This window comes from Triturus cristatus, chromosome 6, assembly GCF_964204655.1.
Source record: "Triturus cristatus chromosome 6, aTriCri1.1, whole genome shotgun sequence".
Taxonomy (NCBI): domain Eukaryota; kingdom Metazoa; phylum Chordata; class Amphibia; order Caudata; family Salamandridae; genus Triturus; species Triturus cristatus.
This window is the reverse complement of record NC_140589.1, coordinates 798,299,890-798,318,041: the sequence shown is the minus strand read 5'-3', so window position 1 is coordinate 798,318,041 and position 18,152 is coordinate 798,299,890.

Genomic DNA, 18,152 nt, shown 5'->3' with positions numbered 1-18,152 from the left:
ACATGAGAGGTTTTTCTTTTGGTCTTTTGACTTCACAAACACTCAGCAGGTTCCACTTAACTAACTTTTACAGCAGCAAACAGGATGCTTTAGTTCCCCACACACTGCCTCGACTTAAATGTACGGAAAAATGTAGCCAGGTTGCTGTCGTGCCATATTTTCAGCTTGTTTTGCTTTTTTAGTTTTCTGCAAGCTTTAAGAGGTGGTCACAATGATTCCTAAAAACGTCATGAGGTATGCCACGGTGACATGCAGTCTCGACATCAGTGACTTGTGAGATTGTCTTGAATACAAATGGCAGGGAAATGCCAAGGGCATCTCCTGGGACTCATTACAGGGAACACGTGGGACAGTAGCTCGAGAACACAGGGCTTCCTTCTCTGGAGCCCTTGATTCATGACTTCTCTTCTTGGTCTTAATTTCAGTCTTTATCATGTGCAAGATGACCTTGACTAGCTGCGACTGAAACAAAAATCGCTCAACACAATTGATAAATCTAGTGAGGAGGGAATGTCTTATCGGTGTAGCTAAGGACATTGCTTTTGTAATACATTTTTGAGAATGTTTGCTATGTGTTTTGGGGGCATATCATCAATGAGGCAATAAAAAATTATTGCCGCTTTTGCGTCCGTTTTCGGATGAAAAGAGGCGATAATTTGTTCGCCTAATCAGCAAGGTCACGCTATCGCGTGAAAAGTGGCATTAGCGCCTGTATTCTGAACGCCCTGACATAACTGGAGAAATGTCGCTAAGCGACATTTCTCCAATTATCAATGGGCACGCTAACCTGCAGAGCGACAAGCAAAGTAGCGATAACCTCTGTTATCGCTACTTTCCTTACGCCTGCTTCAAGACTGATTTAGCCATGATATCCTATGTAAGGTGGATATCATGGCTAAGTATGCCTTGCCCTATCATCAAGCTATCGCCAAACTTTGTGAGATTATCGCTGGATTTCCAGCGATAATCTCACATTTGGCAGTTAGCACATTGAATTGTATCGCTTTTGTGATAAGCGTTGCTAATAGCACGCTATCTCAGCGATAAAATTCCACGTTATCCAGCGATAATTATCCTAGCGCTAAGTGCGCTTAACGATAATTATCGCCGGTCCTTGATGATGTGCCCCTTAGTTTTTTTTACGGCTCTGATACACAGGAACATGATTTGTGCAATTTCTATGGTGGGAAGGGATTGTTTGCACACAGGCCAACATCCCTGCAATTGTAGCCAACCACAGTGGGTCTCATGGAGACTTGTATAATTAATAATAATTAGGCAGATTGTTCTGAAACCACCTGTGACTGTACATTTTACAACCTACTACACAGGTCAATTCACAAAATGAAAGTCAGGTCTAAAAAGTCGATGGCAATTTGCACCTACTGTTTGCGATCATCCTCTTCGTAGATCAGATCCTATAGCGTGCAGCACTGTGGTGACACAGTTACTCCTTAAAGAAAGCCTTAAGTAAAGCAAAGGAGTGTTTCTTGAGTTAGCTAAAAGTGGGGTGTACAGGAATGTAACTGCAAGAAATCGGGGGAAGAACAAAGATCCTCCATTATTTGACATATTTGAATTTACTATCGTAGTCAGAATGAAGTTGAAAAACGGAAACATTTATTATGTCTGAATACTCATGATGAATTTTTCTAGAGACCTGTTTTAAAAGCTTGTCAACAATAATGCTGCACCCAAACAAATGGGGTTAATCATATTTTACTTAATAGCAGCATACACACTGTGACTATATGCCTGATATCTTTACCCATTGAGCAAACCGAAAAGTAATAATAATTTTTTTATTTAAAAAAGTATTTATATTATACTTAAGAAAAAAAATTCATCAAAATCCATCATACTACAGCACATTGGTTTTGAGGTTATTCACAAAATATCTACTTGAGTCGTAACACGTATACCAAAATACATGTTGGCTGGTCTAATAAATGTATTATTATCTGTGCATTGAAACATTGTCGGGAAAAGAGAAGAGCGAGAGAGTAGAAGCAAAGATGAGGAAGGAAAGTAGAGAGGAAAGAAAATGAGATGAGGGAGTTTGTATACATGTATTCATTATTAATTCATGACATTGTATATTCAGGGTGGATTGATTTTCTGTATGTAAAGGTCTAGTTTAGACCATAGTAGGCAAGAGGATTTCGTGGTAAAAGTTTTATTAGGTAATAAATTATCACCACTTCTAATGAAGCAAACCCATGCCCACCATGTATGGTATGAGATGTTCTTAGAGTTCTTCTCGTTGTAAAGTATAGTTTTAATCCCTATAGTCAGTAAAAGGTCGATAAGCATTTTATCCCATGAAGTTAAGGAATTGATCAGTTGAGTGTGAATGGAGGCATGTATTCCCAAAGATACCAGAGTATGAGTTAAGGACAAATTAACATTGAAGATATTGCAAATTGTGGATTCAGTATCTTTCCAGAACGGGTGAATGTATTTGCAGTAAAATAGTAGAAGATCCAGGTCTAACAGAGGCTGATTGCAATGCGAACAAGCATCTGAAGGCCACAGGCCCTGTTTATGTAAGTGTACAGGAGTCTCGTATGATCTATAAGCAGTCCAGAATTTGCATTGCGACAGTAAGGGAAAAACTTTATATTGCAGCAAAGATTTCCATATAGTTTTCCAATTATTTGAAGGTATGCTTTTGGTATTGTACTTAGAGCGTGAGTCATCACATTTTATTTGAATCTTTTCTGTCTCAGGTGTGGATATTTTTTGTTGGGTTCTATATATTACTGATGACGTATGAGGCTTTGAGATAAGTTTCTTAAACAGCCAGATTTATGTATCCTTTTAAAGTCAGAGTGCTACCCTTAATGTTAGAAAATAGAAAAAGTCCATAGACTGAAGACATTTTTTTGTTTTTAGATAACATATCTAAAGAAACAGGGTTTTCAGGTTGAATAATATCTTTGATATAAAGAATTTCTGCAGATGACCATTGTTTCTGGAAGTTAAGGCTAGGATCTAGTTTCTTATGTGGGTCCGTGAGCCCTGAGATACCCCTTCGGGTGTGATTCAAGCACTATACAAATCGAGAAATTAACTAAAATAAAATAAAATAAATAATAGTTTTATTAAACTTCAAACCCTTAAGTTTATAAGGGAAGCATCAATCTAGATGTGTATTGGCTAAATTAGAATCATTAACAATGTTGAAGGAGTGAGGTACTTTAAGTTGTTTGATTGTTAGAATGCTAATGAGAGATAGCAGGTGGACAAGCTCAGATTCAATATTATCCCAGGCTGGTCAGTCTACAGCTGTTCGGTGAAGCCACCATAGTGTTTGCCTAACCAAGAAGGCTATTTGATAGTGCTTAAAATTACGAACACTTAGACCTCATATACTCTTGGCAGTTTGAAGTTTACGAAGAGTGATTCATACTTTTTTCCTTTCCATATAAAAGCTGAAAACAGCATTAATTGAGTTATGAAAGAAAGGGAATGGCTAGCTGGAAACATGCTTAAGAAAAAATAAATGTGTGTACAAGTATAATTTTAACAGATTCTACCCGTCCCCGTCATGTAATGAATTTTGGTGACCATACTTCTGTTAATGTTTTGACTTTAGACAGTAATGTATCTTCAATGTGGACCTTGGTATCTGCAATAGTACCTTCAAATTCGATACCCAAATATTTTAGTTTCTTTGGTTGCCATTTTTAAATTGAAAGTAGTTGCTGTATGTGGAAGACAAAGTATATTTAGTGGGAATATTTCAGTCTTTTCCTTATTCAGAGTGTTTCCTGACACACTTGCAAAGCATGCTATGAACTTGAGTATTTCCGTAATTGCTTGATCCACATCCTTGGAAAAGATCAATATGTCATCAGTGTATGCCACCAATTTTTGTAAGCCACTTTTGAAGGGGATACCTTGGATTGTGTCATTAGCGTTAATGGAGTGTAGGAAAGGTTCAATTTACAGAAGGAAAAGGAGAGGGGACAATGGACATCCTTGTTGGGTGCCTAGAGATAAACTAAACCGATATGACAGCTGGTCGTTGATTTTAATATGAGCCGAGGGTTTTTGATGAACTGCCGTAGCCATATGAATTAAATGAGGGCCTAAGTAAAATATTTCAGGAGTTGATCTTAAAAAAGTCCACACAACTTAATCAAAGGCATTCTCTGCATCTCAGGCCATAGCCATAGAGGGAGAATCGATACATTTAGCCTTCTCTTATAAATGACAGAAGGTTCAAATATTGTCAGCTGCTAGGTGTCCCTTGACAAAGCCAGTTTGTGAGGGATAAATGAGAGATGGGAGACCTTTTCCAATCTTAGGGCTAAGATCTTGGTATATATTATTGATGTTAAGTAAGTTCTGATAGAAAGAAGCCAGAAATACATCTGGACCAGGGGCTTCTTTTGATTTAAGAGATTTGATAGCTGTAAGAATTTTTTCCTGAGATGTTCAGATCACTATCAAAAGGGGTGGGAAGTTGAAGAGGTTCAAGGAATGTTTTACATGCTTCCATGTTAGATGTGTTATCTATTTAGGAGGGATCATATAATTCTGAATAGAAATTTTGGAATGCTTCAAGTACTTTTTCTGGATCTATTTGTGAACTACTGTTTTTATCTTTAATACCGCTACGAGAGCAGATTCATTTGTGTCCTTAAGGGAGACTTTGTTGCGTTCAAGAAGATTATTAGATTTAAATTTGGTAGACCATACATGCACTCTATTGCTTAAAGTTTTATTATATTCGTATTTAAGCTGTTTAATCTTAAGTGTTATTTATGGGTCAAGGGTTGTGATTCTGCCCATTTCTAGTGCACCTATTTGTGTCTCCAGAATGCTTAGTTTTGCATTGAGCTGCTTGTTTTTATTTGACATAATGGCAATCTTGCGGCCCCTAATAGTTTCTTTCTTGGCATCCCGCTATTGTTTCTATATCCATCTTTGGGGTAACATTCTCTTCAAAACAATTAGCTAAAGATTAGGCAAGACGACCACTTGAGTCCGTGTCCGCTAATGCCTCGTCGTGCATTCTCCATGAGCCAGATTTAGCTTGCTGTAAATATATGTTTAAAGTTATTGTAATACAGGCATTGTCCAAAATGAGAATGGGTTTGATAGATGGCTCCACAAATGATTGGACTAGGTTTTTGCTCATGAAAAAATAGTCTATTCTAGCCAAGGTAATATGAGTATGCGAGTAAAAAGTAAAGTCACTACCCATCGGGTTGTGCAGCCTCCAAATATCGATTAAGTTGTTATCTTCTGTCAGTTTATGAAGTTGAGTATGAGAGCGGTTATGTCTGTATGTGTATCTGGAGAGTCTACCTAATGTGGTATGAAATGTTAGATTAAGGCCCTCTAGTATAATCGCACCGTCTTGAGAAAGTTCTTGTAGCTTTTAATTCAGAGAGGACCAAAAAGATGGGCTTTCAGCAGTTGGAGCATAGATATTGACTATAAAAAACATAAAGCTATTTTTCGTGAGTTTAGAGAGTAGCCACCCGCCCTGATTATCTTGAGTACACAAGTCAACTGAACATCTGGCTTGTTTTGTAATCAAAGTAAACACCCCATTCTTTTTATTAGTAGCTGGCGAACATATGGAGTCATAAAAACAGGAATGTTGCATACAACGAGCTTCCCTCAAACTAGCTATGGTCTCCTGAGGAAGAATAATATCAGATTTAATTTATAACAGTAATCTAGTACCTTTTCCATTTGATTGGATGGTTAAGGCCTTTAGTATTTACGGAAATTATTTTTATGCTTGAACCATCATAGAAGAGTTACATGAGTAGTAAATATGTTGTGTCATAATCAATTCTCTAAGGATGGGGAGAAAAGATGAAATAAATAGAGACCAAAGGAACAGAAAGGCAGAGAACCAGAAGATTCCAAAAGAAAACACTGTCAGCATTGACATTTCACTGTAGGCCAAAGAAAGAAGCTCCTTTCCCATCTCAAAAATCTGCCTTTGCCTTCATTAATAAAGTGTAACCAAAACTCCAAAGAAGAACTTGAAACATCGCCCCTTTGACCCTCCCACCCAAACCTCCCCTCTCCATTAAAGCCACTAAAGGAGCCATGCAGGCTGTGGCACAGAGGGCGCCCCCCGACCAACGGTCCGTATCAGAGCGAGAACGAGATAAGAGGAACATCAGTAATTCACATCCATTTACAAACTTTCAAAACAATAGAATAGCATAGTATTGTTGTAGCAGTAACTTGAAATATGAAATTTAAAAGCCTGAGATCAAAAAAGAATGTGTAATCAGGTGAAAATTTGCAGAAGCCTGAAAGCTGCCTAATCTATTTTGGACAAAGAGTCCCCTAAGGAAAGAGAGACACTACAAAAACATACTGCATGTTATCTTAGGAGTTGATAAAGTTGACAACTTGACAAAGAAAGACAGTTGAAACATTCATATAGAAACATTTGAAATATACCTACTATATCTAAAGCATTCTGTCTAGTAAACAACTTCAGAGAATTATGCAGGTCCTTAAACTTTACATTAAACTTGTATATTAGAGAAGCAACCCACAATACTGAATTGGACCCCAAAAAGTTGTTTTGTCCTTGGACAAACAGCACTCGTTCAACGCGTAACATCTTGTGACTGCCTGTATGGTCGAGCAAAGACAGACTTCGACTTAAAGATGTGATGGATGCAAGTTAGTGTGACATTTGGGAGTCTAATAGTTCTCTCAAAAAGGTTTCCATGTCTTTGGGTTCATCTAAGATCCGTGGATTCCCTTAGAAGATGATTCTCATCTTGGCTAGACCTGCAAAAGAATAAGGGATATTCAAGGATCTAAGTTCAGAACGCAAATTTGTTCCTTCGCTCCTCCACAGGTTTGGCATAATCTTGAGAGATTTCCACTATGTGACCTTTTGAGTTAATAGTTTTTATTTGTTTAATCCGTTCCAGAATCATTTCTGTGTGTTGGTAATCAAGTAGCCTTAAAATTAGAGCACTAGGACTATTGCGTGATATAATGTTGGCATATATTGGAATCCTGTGGGCTCTTCCAGTCTTGAAGGTACTACCTAAGGATAGGTCCAGTGACCGTGGAAGCCATAACTCAAGGAAGGCTACATAGGCTCTCTTATTGCTTTCCGTGTTTTCTGGGAGCCCAAAAATTCTCAAGTTTCCTCTTCTATTCCTGTCTTCTAAGGCTGATTTCCTTTCTCTAGAGTCAGCACTTTCTGAGACCTTATATCTGAGTTCTTCATGAGAGAGTTCTGTTTGTCTTCAACAGTGCTTATTCTTGACTCTGCTTCATCCATACAGTTGGCAAAAGCTCTCACATCTTGTCTAAGGCCCCCCATTCCCTGTTGTAAAATTTCTGTTGTAAATTTGGTAGACTGCATGAAGTCAGGCAAAGCATTGAGCTTTAAAATGATGGCTTCAAGGTTATTAGGTAGGTCTTGTTTCCTTTTGTTTGGGGAATCCTGCGTAAGTTGTCCTTGTTTGGTGCATTTCTGCACAAGCTTTGATTCTCTCTAGTCTTTGGATCCCTTATGATCCTCACTGTTTAGCTTCTCCTTTGTGTTTGCCATATTTATTAGAAGTATAAATACAACCAGTAGCAGGTGGAAAATATTTGTTCAGGGTTGAAGAAAGGATCGCCCACAGCAGTGATCTTGTGCGGTCTGTTCTCAAAGGTGCTTGAGTACAGTCTTACATGCTAAATCTGAATTGAAAACTGTGTTGCTGCGCAGTATAAATATGAGTACAGACAATAACGAAAGGGTGTTGTATGTACTCAAAGTTGATTAAAGGGTTGCCCAGAACAGTGTCACAACTCATCAAGGCTGCTCATGAAGTGAAACCTCCAAGTTGGGCAAACAGCATAATTTGCGTGTTGTGGCAGAATATCACACAACTTTCTCTTTAGGCCTTATCAGTTTGAGTGCCATATATTCTTTAGCAATGAATAGGTACTATGAGTGGGTACTCACAACCGCAGACATTTGCATTGTAACTCCCCACAAGTAAGTTTGAACTGCCATGGCAGGAACATTGTACAGAGAGAGTTCATAATGAAACATGAGTGAGGAGAAATCTGTAACTGCGGAGGTATTGTAGTGCCGAATGGTCATAAAAACTCCTAGCAGTGTAGCAAATGAGCTTGTTCTCAGACGATTAGCTAACCTCCCAAAAGTCGTTTTCTTTATCAGAGATGGGCATGCAAGAAGCTTCAACGGGGGCCATTTTGTGTCCGATTTTAGGTGATAAATAGAATTTGTTGAGTGACCCTTGTAAGTCTTTCAGACTGCGTAGCGTACACGAAGATAATTCCTACTTTTGATGATGGACAGGTGTGAGAGGGGAAATGAGAAGAAAGCACAGTGCTGCTTACTTATCATTGGATTAGCGTGCTCATCTGTTCAGATGGGGGCACCTTTTTAAGTCTGCCTGGCCATGACAGAATTTGGCTCATCAAAAAGCAGCGTATTTGTAAAAAGATATTAGCTCCCATTGCTCTCATCTGAGTGTTGGAACCATCACACTTTTGGGCCCACGTTTCTTGCAAATGGAAAGGTCCTCTGGAGAGTCTTTATTGGGGTCAGAACGCCTTTCATGTCCGGAGCTCCCCTCGTGTGCCGCCATCTCCATAGGGCACTAGCCATGCCCCCTGGAAAAGCATTAATAATTAAAAGTGTTAAACATTTCAGTATTAGCAAAGTGGAAGCACTACATATAGTTAAAAAAACACAGTATTGTTTTATTTGTCACTCTACCCTTGAAGGTGTTCATTACAGCTTTTGCCCTTTGGGACTCCCAAAGGACTCCGTTCAACTGAGCTACAGTTCAGTACCCATCTGTACCAAAGGGGAGCGGTGTGGCGCAGTGGCCAGAGCGGCTTATCTAGAGCATGCGGCTCACGGTTTTATCACTGCCGGCAGCTCAGCTCAGCATTCTGTGACTCTGGGCAATAGTTTACTTAATCTCCCCGACGACCCCCAGGGCCTTAACACCGTAAGCAGTGATATATTCGTACTTTACAAATATGGATTATCTATTTTAAAGAGTAGTTTTGGCATTGCTTACATGACTAGGCAACGCTAGCATTTCATTTAAATGTCGGTGGCAACCCATAGGCAGAACCATTGTTTCTTATAATAATGGTGGCAACCCATAGGCAGAGAGTAAAAGGAACACTTTGCATTAAGGGCACTTTCATAATCTGACGCATATGACGAATATTTGGCATGGATCGCAACACACATTGGATGCCTTTGCACTATATAATAATTTGCACAAGAATTCTTGGTGCATGAACTCTAGATTAGTGGTGTTCTCTTGTGCAAAAATAGTTTGGGCCAACGATGTATTCCTTCCCTATGTCCATAGTCTTCTGTACTACTTGATAATTCCCGCACACTGGTCTGGGCACCTAAGAGGGAATTTCGGAACGTTTAATGGAAACCCAAATAAATAAATACATAAGCAAATTACTAGCTAAATAACTGCCTGTAGCCTGTCTCACATGGATTTTGAGACCGTTAAAACATTCAGGGGCCGATTTACAAGCCCCCTGCTCCACCACTACATCACTTTTCGTTACGTAGTGGGGGTGCAGGGGGCTCCACCATATTTACAAGGACAGGAAAAGCCACCCTGCATGACTTGTCCTCTCCTTGTAAATACGGCCCCTTCACACGCAGCACTGTGTGTGGAAGGGGCGTTCCATGGGTGTTGCTGTGGGTGTTCCCACGCAACACCCATGGAACAAGACACATCTCCAGATTTACTAGAAATCGTAAATCTGGAGATGCATGTGAATGCTACGCCACCCTAGAGGTGGCGTAGCGAGGCGCAACGAGGAGAATTGTTTTCATTTCTCCTTGTTTTTTCCTCTTTCAATGCGTGCTGCATTCTGCAGCACGCATTGAAAGAGGAAAAAGCCTCCTGTGATTGTTTTTGTGCAGGAAGGTGCCCCTTCCTCCACAAAAACAATCTCCCCACGATGCAGGCATCCTTGCACCATGGTGCAAGGGTGCCTGCGACGGCGCATGGCTGCAGTTTGTGTGCCAGCGCAGGGGAAGCACAGAGATGCGACATATTCTTGAAAATATGTCGCATCTCTGTGCTTTCCAAACTAACGCAGCACGGTGCAGCAAAATGACTTGCTGCACCGTGCTGCGTTACTTGGTTGTAAATCTGCCCCTCAATTTTTTTGGTAACCGGAGGCTAATGGTTTTTGCCTGCAATACTTCAACACAACTTGTCACTTCTGATGGCCTCTCCTATCCTCCATCACTTGGAAGCAACCGCTAAACACCACCCCTGAGATACAGTGTCTCAGTACAATTAAATAAATACAACTTGCCCCACCCTGTGTAAAGTTAACATGAATATAGGAATGAATGCTTTACATTTTTTTATAAACGCCGACATCATATGCAATCACACAATTCAAAAGCGTAAGAATATACATAACAAGGCATCCTTATGGAGGTTCAATTTGCTGTTTGAAAGCAGCACAAATGAGGGATGCCTTTTTTTCACTCAAAGAAGAACACTTTTAGCATCGGAATCTATTACTCTCTATTCCTTTTACTTGAGGGCTTCTGGTTTAATATGAATTCCCTCTTAATACCTTTAACATTCCTGATTTGGGTCTGAGTAAATGTGCCCAGTTTAAGCGACTGTTTTCCGCTTGCTAAAGTCATAATTTATTGAGGCCCTCAAGGGCTTCGTGAAGGTCAGGTTTGCAGGAGATGTCATTTAAAGACCAACGTGTCTTTCCAAGTACTTTATTTCTTTTCATCATCCTGACACCGAAGGTCAAAAAAATACATTCTCTAGAGAAAATATTTTAAATAGAAATATAAACTGTACATATTTTGGGGAAATTGTGTAGTTGGCCAGTTAAGAAAAATACGCCAAATAGTTTCATAAAGACATATCAGGCTTGTGCCAATAGAGCACAAAAATGATGAAATCCATGCACAGTATTTGTGTTTGAGTCTCATGCAAATTAGAACTAGGGACTCTTAACAGATTCTTCCCAGGATGTGCTGTAATGCTTTCGCCTTAGTAGCGTATCACAGTACCGCATAGGAAGAACATACGAAACATATTTGCGAAAGAATGATGGTATTTTATCAGAGAGACAGTGGCGTAGCAAGGGGGGAGGTTGGTAGGAGGGTGGTCCACCCCGGGTATTTATTTATTTTATTTCTTTGGAGCATTTATTGAGCCGACGGCTACCTCCAACGGAGGTGTCCCGGTGCCAAGGCTGCAGAAACTGCGCATTGGCAGAGGAGACGGGTTAAGTGCGGTCGAACAGCCAGGTCTTCAATGCTTTCCTAAAAGCTGCTTCTGGTGCCGTATTACGGATATGTAAGGGCGTGGCATTCCAGATCTTCGCGGTTCTGACCACAAAAGCTCTGCCACCTAACCTGGCCTTATGAAAGCGAGGAGTGGAGAGCAGATTCAAATGGTTGGACCTGAGGACTCGGTCATGTTGATAGCTTTGCAGTCTGCTTGTCAGATATGTCGGGCCCGACCCATGGTGGCTCTAAATGCCAAGGTGAGTGCCTTAAATTCAATTCTTCTGCTGACGGGCAGCCAGTGAAGATTTTGCAAGTGGGGAAAGATGGAATGATGGAAAGGAACCTTGCAGATCAATCTAGTCGCAGCATAATGAACTATTTGTAATCTGCCGATCAAACATGCTGGGAGACCTGTAGTAGAGGCTGTTAGAGTAGCATGAGTTGTGGGGGCGGTGCAGCAGTTTTACCCTCGTACTCAACATCGTCTGTTGATTGGCCGCCACCCCCTCAATCCCCGCTCCCCTCAACTCTTACCTAAGGCCGACACTGGGCGGCAAATTTAGGGACTGCCCCGGGAGACATAAGGTCTTGCTACGCCACTGCAGAGCGATACATGTGTCCACTGACTGAGGCCTATCCCCTAATGTTATACTGACACAAATTCTGATTAAAGGAATATATATAAATAGTAACATGTTGTATGTCAGAATGTGGTGATAAATAAAAATTGTTTCTCAAATATCGTTCACAAAAATATCTTCCTATTGGGTGCAAATTACATTACACTTTTTTAAGCCTGGGGAGATTAAGGGCTTGATTTAGATACGTGATGGATGATCTGTCCGCCATATTACAAGTGCATTATATCCTATTGCCCTTGTAATAAGGTGGACGGGATATCCAACCATTCTCCAGCAACAGCTACCAGAGCAACTAAGTACAGCATGAAAGTAGCATGATGGACCACTATTGATCAGAGAACATCATGCCCTTTTGATGTTTATTATATTTGAGGACATCCTGTATAACTGATAGTGAAGGGGTGCTGTATAGAACTCCACCTGCATTACATGATGCAGAGAAATGGGATAGCCCAGCTATGAAGCCAAAAGAAGGGCACTGTGACTACACAGCTCAGGGCTATGAATTTGTACATTAGTTGCGGCAGCATTCTGTTGTGTCCAAGGCATACATATCAGGCAGGCAGTGTCTATGGTGCATGAAATAATTGGAATAAATGACACAACCAGTCACTAGACTGAAATGATCCATTCATCTCCTCCCAGACACATCCTTCAGCAATATTAACAACAGACCTGGGCCTGTTTACCCCATTTTGATGGCGCTGTAGGGGAAGAAGATATCCGTATTTGGTCACTGATCGAGGGAGTAGTGGGAATAACTTTGAACTACATTCTGAATGCACAAAATAAACAAGAACACTTACAAACTGTTGGAGGGGTCGGAGGTAGGGTTTTTTTTCCACTCGAAGAGATTGTGAAAAAAATGGGCAAATGTTGCATTTCCAGCAGAATTTCGGAAAAAAATACATGTTTTCCCATCCAAATGTGAATGGGCAATCACTTAAAATCCGAAAAAATCAAGACCAATATAGATAGATATAGAAAAAAATAGCTAGCTTATACAGCGTGGTAATGTGCCTAACACAAGTTTCTTAATATCCACAGACTGTCACGTTGGGGGTGTTTACATACTCCGCAAGGCATTCCCATCTTGAAATGCCCACTCGCCATTCCTCAAAGAAGATGCCCTCCCATCTAAAATTTGACAATTATTTGTAATACTACATGAGTGTAAGTTGATTTACAAGTGTGTATTCACGTCCATTGTGGAAGAGGCTCTACACTCATTAATCATGCTATTTGTGCACCAAAGTTGAACACTGATACACAAATAACCTTTCCCCTTGAAGATCCTTTTATTAGGTTTGCCTTGATTTTAGTTACTATGTGACAAGGTACCCACCTAGTCAGGGCCAGTTGTCACTCTCACTACAGAGAATGTTCATTTTAGCTGGGTTGATGTTTTCTCTTTGAAACTCATTACATCACACACACGTCTGCTAATTTGTATGAGCGGATGGCCTTGGTAAAGTAAAGGCATACAGAGAGCAAAATGGTGAGAGAGAGGGGGAACCCATCATCTCACAATACACTCTTCACCTTTTACTACACCAGTGGCTAAGTGAGAGGTCGTTCTTTACAAGTCTAGGGGGCATATTATCAAGAACAGCGTTAGAATTATCTGAAACTGACGCTAAAGCGGAGATAATGGGCTTGATAATATGCCGCAGAGAATTCCAATAGAAGCCCATGTTCTGGTGTCACCATGGGCTTCTATTGGAATTCTCTGCGGCATATTATCAATCCCATTATCGCCACTTTAGTGGCTGTTTCCTGCCGCTAAAGCGGCGATAATTTTAACGCCGTTCTTGATAATATGCCCCTTGATTTTAAGGAAGTCCCAGGATTTTGCTTAGGCACATAATTGACACTGGGGAAGTTCACAAGTCCACAGCCATTGAAATATTTGATAGTGCAATGTGATGGTCAGTAAGAAACGATTTAATAGAATCTAATGTCACAATGTGGGATTCGGTGGGTCAGAAAAAGGCCTACCAGAATGGCAATAAGGGCCCAGAACACCGTGGACTTTAGATTAGTAGGAATTGCAACCTTACCTCACATAATCAGGTTCTGAGGCACTTTTATGACTTTCATGAGAAAACCCCTGGTTGACTTTGTCATTGGCCTTACTTGTGCTCTCGTAAGATTGATCACATTTATGATAGAAAATGTTAATGTGTTTTACTTATGTCTGAGATGGCCAGTTTCATAAATGGAATGTTGAGTTGGAAAGTAATACTGAGCAGGATTCGCCTGTATAACGTTGTAGAACAGCTATGATGTGTGTAGGCACAACTTAAATCTGAAAGAGGTCGCAAAGTGTTTGCTTCAAGAGAATTGCCTAGTAAAACAATTTTCAAGATACAATTACTACTAAAATTGGCTTCTCTGTAGAATGTTTGTTCCTGCAAACCTACCTTTAGCTATGGGTTTCTCACTCTATTTGTTCCTTCTAACCTTTGCTGACTTTCTGAAGTCTAAAGAGGATACAAGTCTTTAAAAAATTACAAAGTTCTAGAAAAAAATCTTCAAAACTTTACACACCAATACCAGCAGCGGCCGGCACAGGTAGGGGTGGTGCGGCGGTGGGGCGGGGCAGGGTGCGGCAGGGGGAAGCCGACAGATGGTGAAATAGGTATTATTTATCTATTTAATTATACCTATTCTGTCATAGGTCGTCTCCCCCCCAACCCCCCTCCCTGCCCCACATCGTTTACCTGTGTCGGCCATCGCTTACCAATACTTGACACTCAAGACTTGAAGTGACAGAACAGGAAGGTGACAAGGCCATGTCCAAATTCTTCTTTTTAGCCAAAATCTCTCCTGACCAAGTCTTCCATGTTCAAGCTATTACTTCCCTATGCGATCTTGGTATTTTACCCAATACACTTCCTCAAACTTCAGTTGGAATGCCTACAACTCTTTCTATATGAGTGTATCACTACACAAATCTTGACAATTCACATACCCTTGTAGGCCTTCTCCAACTATCCACATTGTTCCTCTTGCTTACACAGGAAGGCCTGGTGAAATGTTTCAGAAGTACATTGTTTAATAAATTACATAATTAATTCAGACAAAAAAATTGGCCTTCTTATGCAATGCGATGTGCAAATTCGATAGGTACAGAATGATGTATTTATTCTTTTTGTCTCGCAGCACTTTATTAAGTGCCAGAAATTACTTCTTCAATCAATCAATCAATCAATCAGGGAATAGTGAAGCGCGTCACTCACCCGTGAGGGTCTCAAGACGCTGGTGGGGGGGGGGAGGGGGGGGGACAGCTCCGAGTTAGCTGAGCTAGTACAAGCCCCAGATTTGGAAACCTAGAAGGTGATAGTATTTTAGGTGTACCGGTAGAAGTCTAAAGGCAGATTCTATGTTAGTTTTGGCTAACAGGTCCGAACTTCCTTCACCTTAACAAAGCTTCATCAACAAAGGAATGCCGCACTGAACAGGCCTGAGGGTCTATTGTATCATTGACTGATGCCCCTTTTGGGGCTGGGAGGAAAAGGATAAATCTAAAGTAGCCAAACTCTTTCCTGGGAACCGCTCCAAGTGGGGAGCATACAAATACTTCCAGTAGTGAGGCTGGAAACGGGCCCACAATTGTTCCCAAGGAGGTCTTCTTATGAAGCTTTTTAGCAACTACTTTGTCATGAGTATGTGCCGAAATTCGATTGTTACAGCGAAGGATAGGCACTACCTCTGGGGCTAGGATCCAGAAACCAAAGGAAAAATTAACGTACATCATATGTGCTGCCCCTCTGTTTGGGTACATGTTATGCCAAGGTTGCTGCTTATCCTCCCATACTGGTGGGGGCTAATTTGTAAAACCTCTAGATCAACCCTGGGTAGCTGTGGCTTTGAGCAGCAAGACTTAAACAAAGGAAGTAAGGTAAAGCATTTAGGCACACCAAACAACAGCATAAGAATAGTCACACAACAAGAAAGAAATCCAACAATGATGTATAAAAATAGGTTATATTTGTATTAAGTTATTTACACCAAGATGAGCAAAATCCACCGGAGTGTTCTGGAGATATAGTCCCAGATTCTCATATGTGTCAGACAATGCAGCGCAGCAGCCAAAGATGCTGCACTGCATTGCGTGACAGGGAAAGAGCAGGAGAGCGCAATTTCCACAGAGATATGGCACTCTCCTCCCATCTCCCTAGCGCTGCCGCTGATTTCAGCTGCCGAGTGCCACCCACACACCTTAGCGCCGTAGTGCTAGGGTGTATGCTTGGGTCTAGCATAGGTTTTGTGCAGGAAGGGTACCCTACCTGTACAAAATACTATACCTAGACAAGTTCAGAAGCTTTTCCTACTTTGTATGTGTGCTGTACAGTGCAGCATGCATGCAAAGTCAGAAAAGCACGGAGAAATGAAAACATTTCTCCGTTTAATGCCTGCTTTGTCGCTAAACCCTTTCTACTGATGTTCGATAATTGGGTTTGGCATCAAAAAGCATGGGTGGTAGCATGGGTATGCCCATGCACAGCCAATGTAATGCCCTCATAATGCAAATTAGCGTTTCACGCTGCTTTGCGTTACTTTTCCGTTCAAACCAATGCAAATACCATTTTTGCATTGGTTCGTGAATCCCCAAATAGGTTTAATGTCAGTTTAGCATTATAAAAGTAACGCTAACGAGGTGCTAAACTGTTGAGAATCTGGGCCATAGATTTTTAAGTAAAACGTAAATCTCAACTTTGTAGCCCTAAGCGCAAACATGCAGTGGTAATTGTAAAATTTGAAAACTTTCTAAAACCTTTAAAGAGTTGTGTTTGACTACTTTGGCCCAGACTGGGTGACCAATACAGACAACAAGAAGGTGAAGGGGTCCAATAAGGAGTATTACGGCAGTTACCTGTTCACCAAAGCAGTCTCAAGTCCCGTTCCACACTTTATGCAAGGTCCGCCATTGACTTTAATGGCGAGGTCGTGACGATGAGGATACAGGATTCTGTAGGATGCTCTGGGCGCTGTTTGTTTGACAGGGGTTTCCTGGGTTAATTTCTCTGTCGACGCATTAGGTGGGGTAACCTTGGTCACAGGGGTCGATGTCCCTCGAAGTCCTCTTTGGTCCAGCAGAAGTCCAATCCGACTGGGCTACCCATCGATCACAGCTGGTCCAGCAGTTTCCTTTGGTAGGGTAGTGTCCGTCTTTGGTGGCCAATCTGCACTCTGATGACTCTCCGGGGTCTGACAGACTCGAGTGCAACTTTTGAGCAACGAGGAGTGGTCTTCTTGGCTGCCAGCACCAATTTGATGAATGTGGCTACTGACTGGCCAGAACGAACAACTTCAGCTTTTATGGCTCTGGTACTGGAACAGGGAATTAGCTGACTGACTTGGAGTTTATCTTTTCTATCTGGTGATCTAGAGCGACGGTTCCACAAGCCAGGCACCATAGGCACAGTCCTCTCTTTGCTAGCCCAAAGAGCAGTAGGTTCAGTCCAGCAGTTGGTGCAGTCTGTCTTGCCATGTCCAGGGGGCAGCAAGGCAGTCCTTCTTCGGTTATCTCTCCAGTCCAGATGTGATCTGAGGTCTGGGTGCCAGAGGGGGCTATTTATGCCCAGAAAGTGACCTTTGGGGATGAAGTGGTCACTAGCCAATGGCCTACCAGGTTCCCAACCCACATTATGGCAACCTGTGGCTACATGTGGCATCTTAGCTATCACAGAATGCACTATTCCACCCACTCTTAAGATGTCTGAACCCTCCACTTGGTGTGGGGGGCTTGGTAGCCTACCATAGAGATGTGCATACCTGTGGGCTACACACCCACAATAAAACCAGTTTGTCAACTGGTTTCCGCTCTCTGTTCCCACTGCCAGTCTGTCTACCTGAACAAAGGACCAGCCACTATTATGTGCAGTTGTAATTTGTCCATCAAAAGCAGCTTCTACTTTGAAGCTTGCCTTTTGGGCCAACACCCTTTGTGACTTCCTGCGAGGGGAAGGTATCATCTTCCTCTGTGGCAGGCCTCTATTTTTCCTGTACTTGGAAGTCATTCACACTCCTCCCCAAGAGAAGGCCAGCATCTGGGAATGGCCACTGGAATAACTGGGCAACAGTGTGGCAGCTTTCTAAACGTTTTCCTAAAAAATGACATAATATCAAGTCGGGTTTGATGCAGCAAATAATTTGATACCTTGAAGTACCAATTCTAGTAGTTCCATTCAGAAGAACAGGGCTGAGATGCCATACTGTAA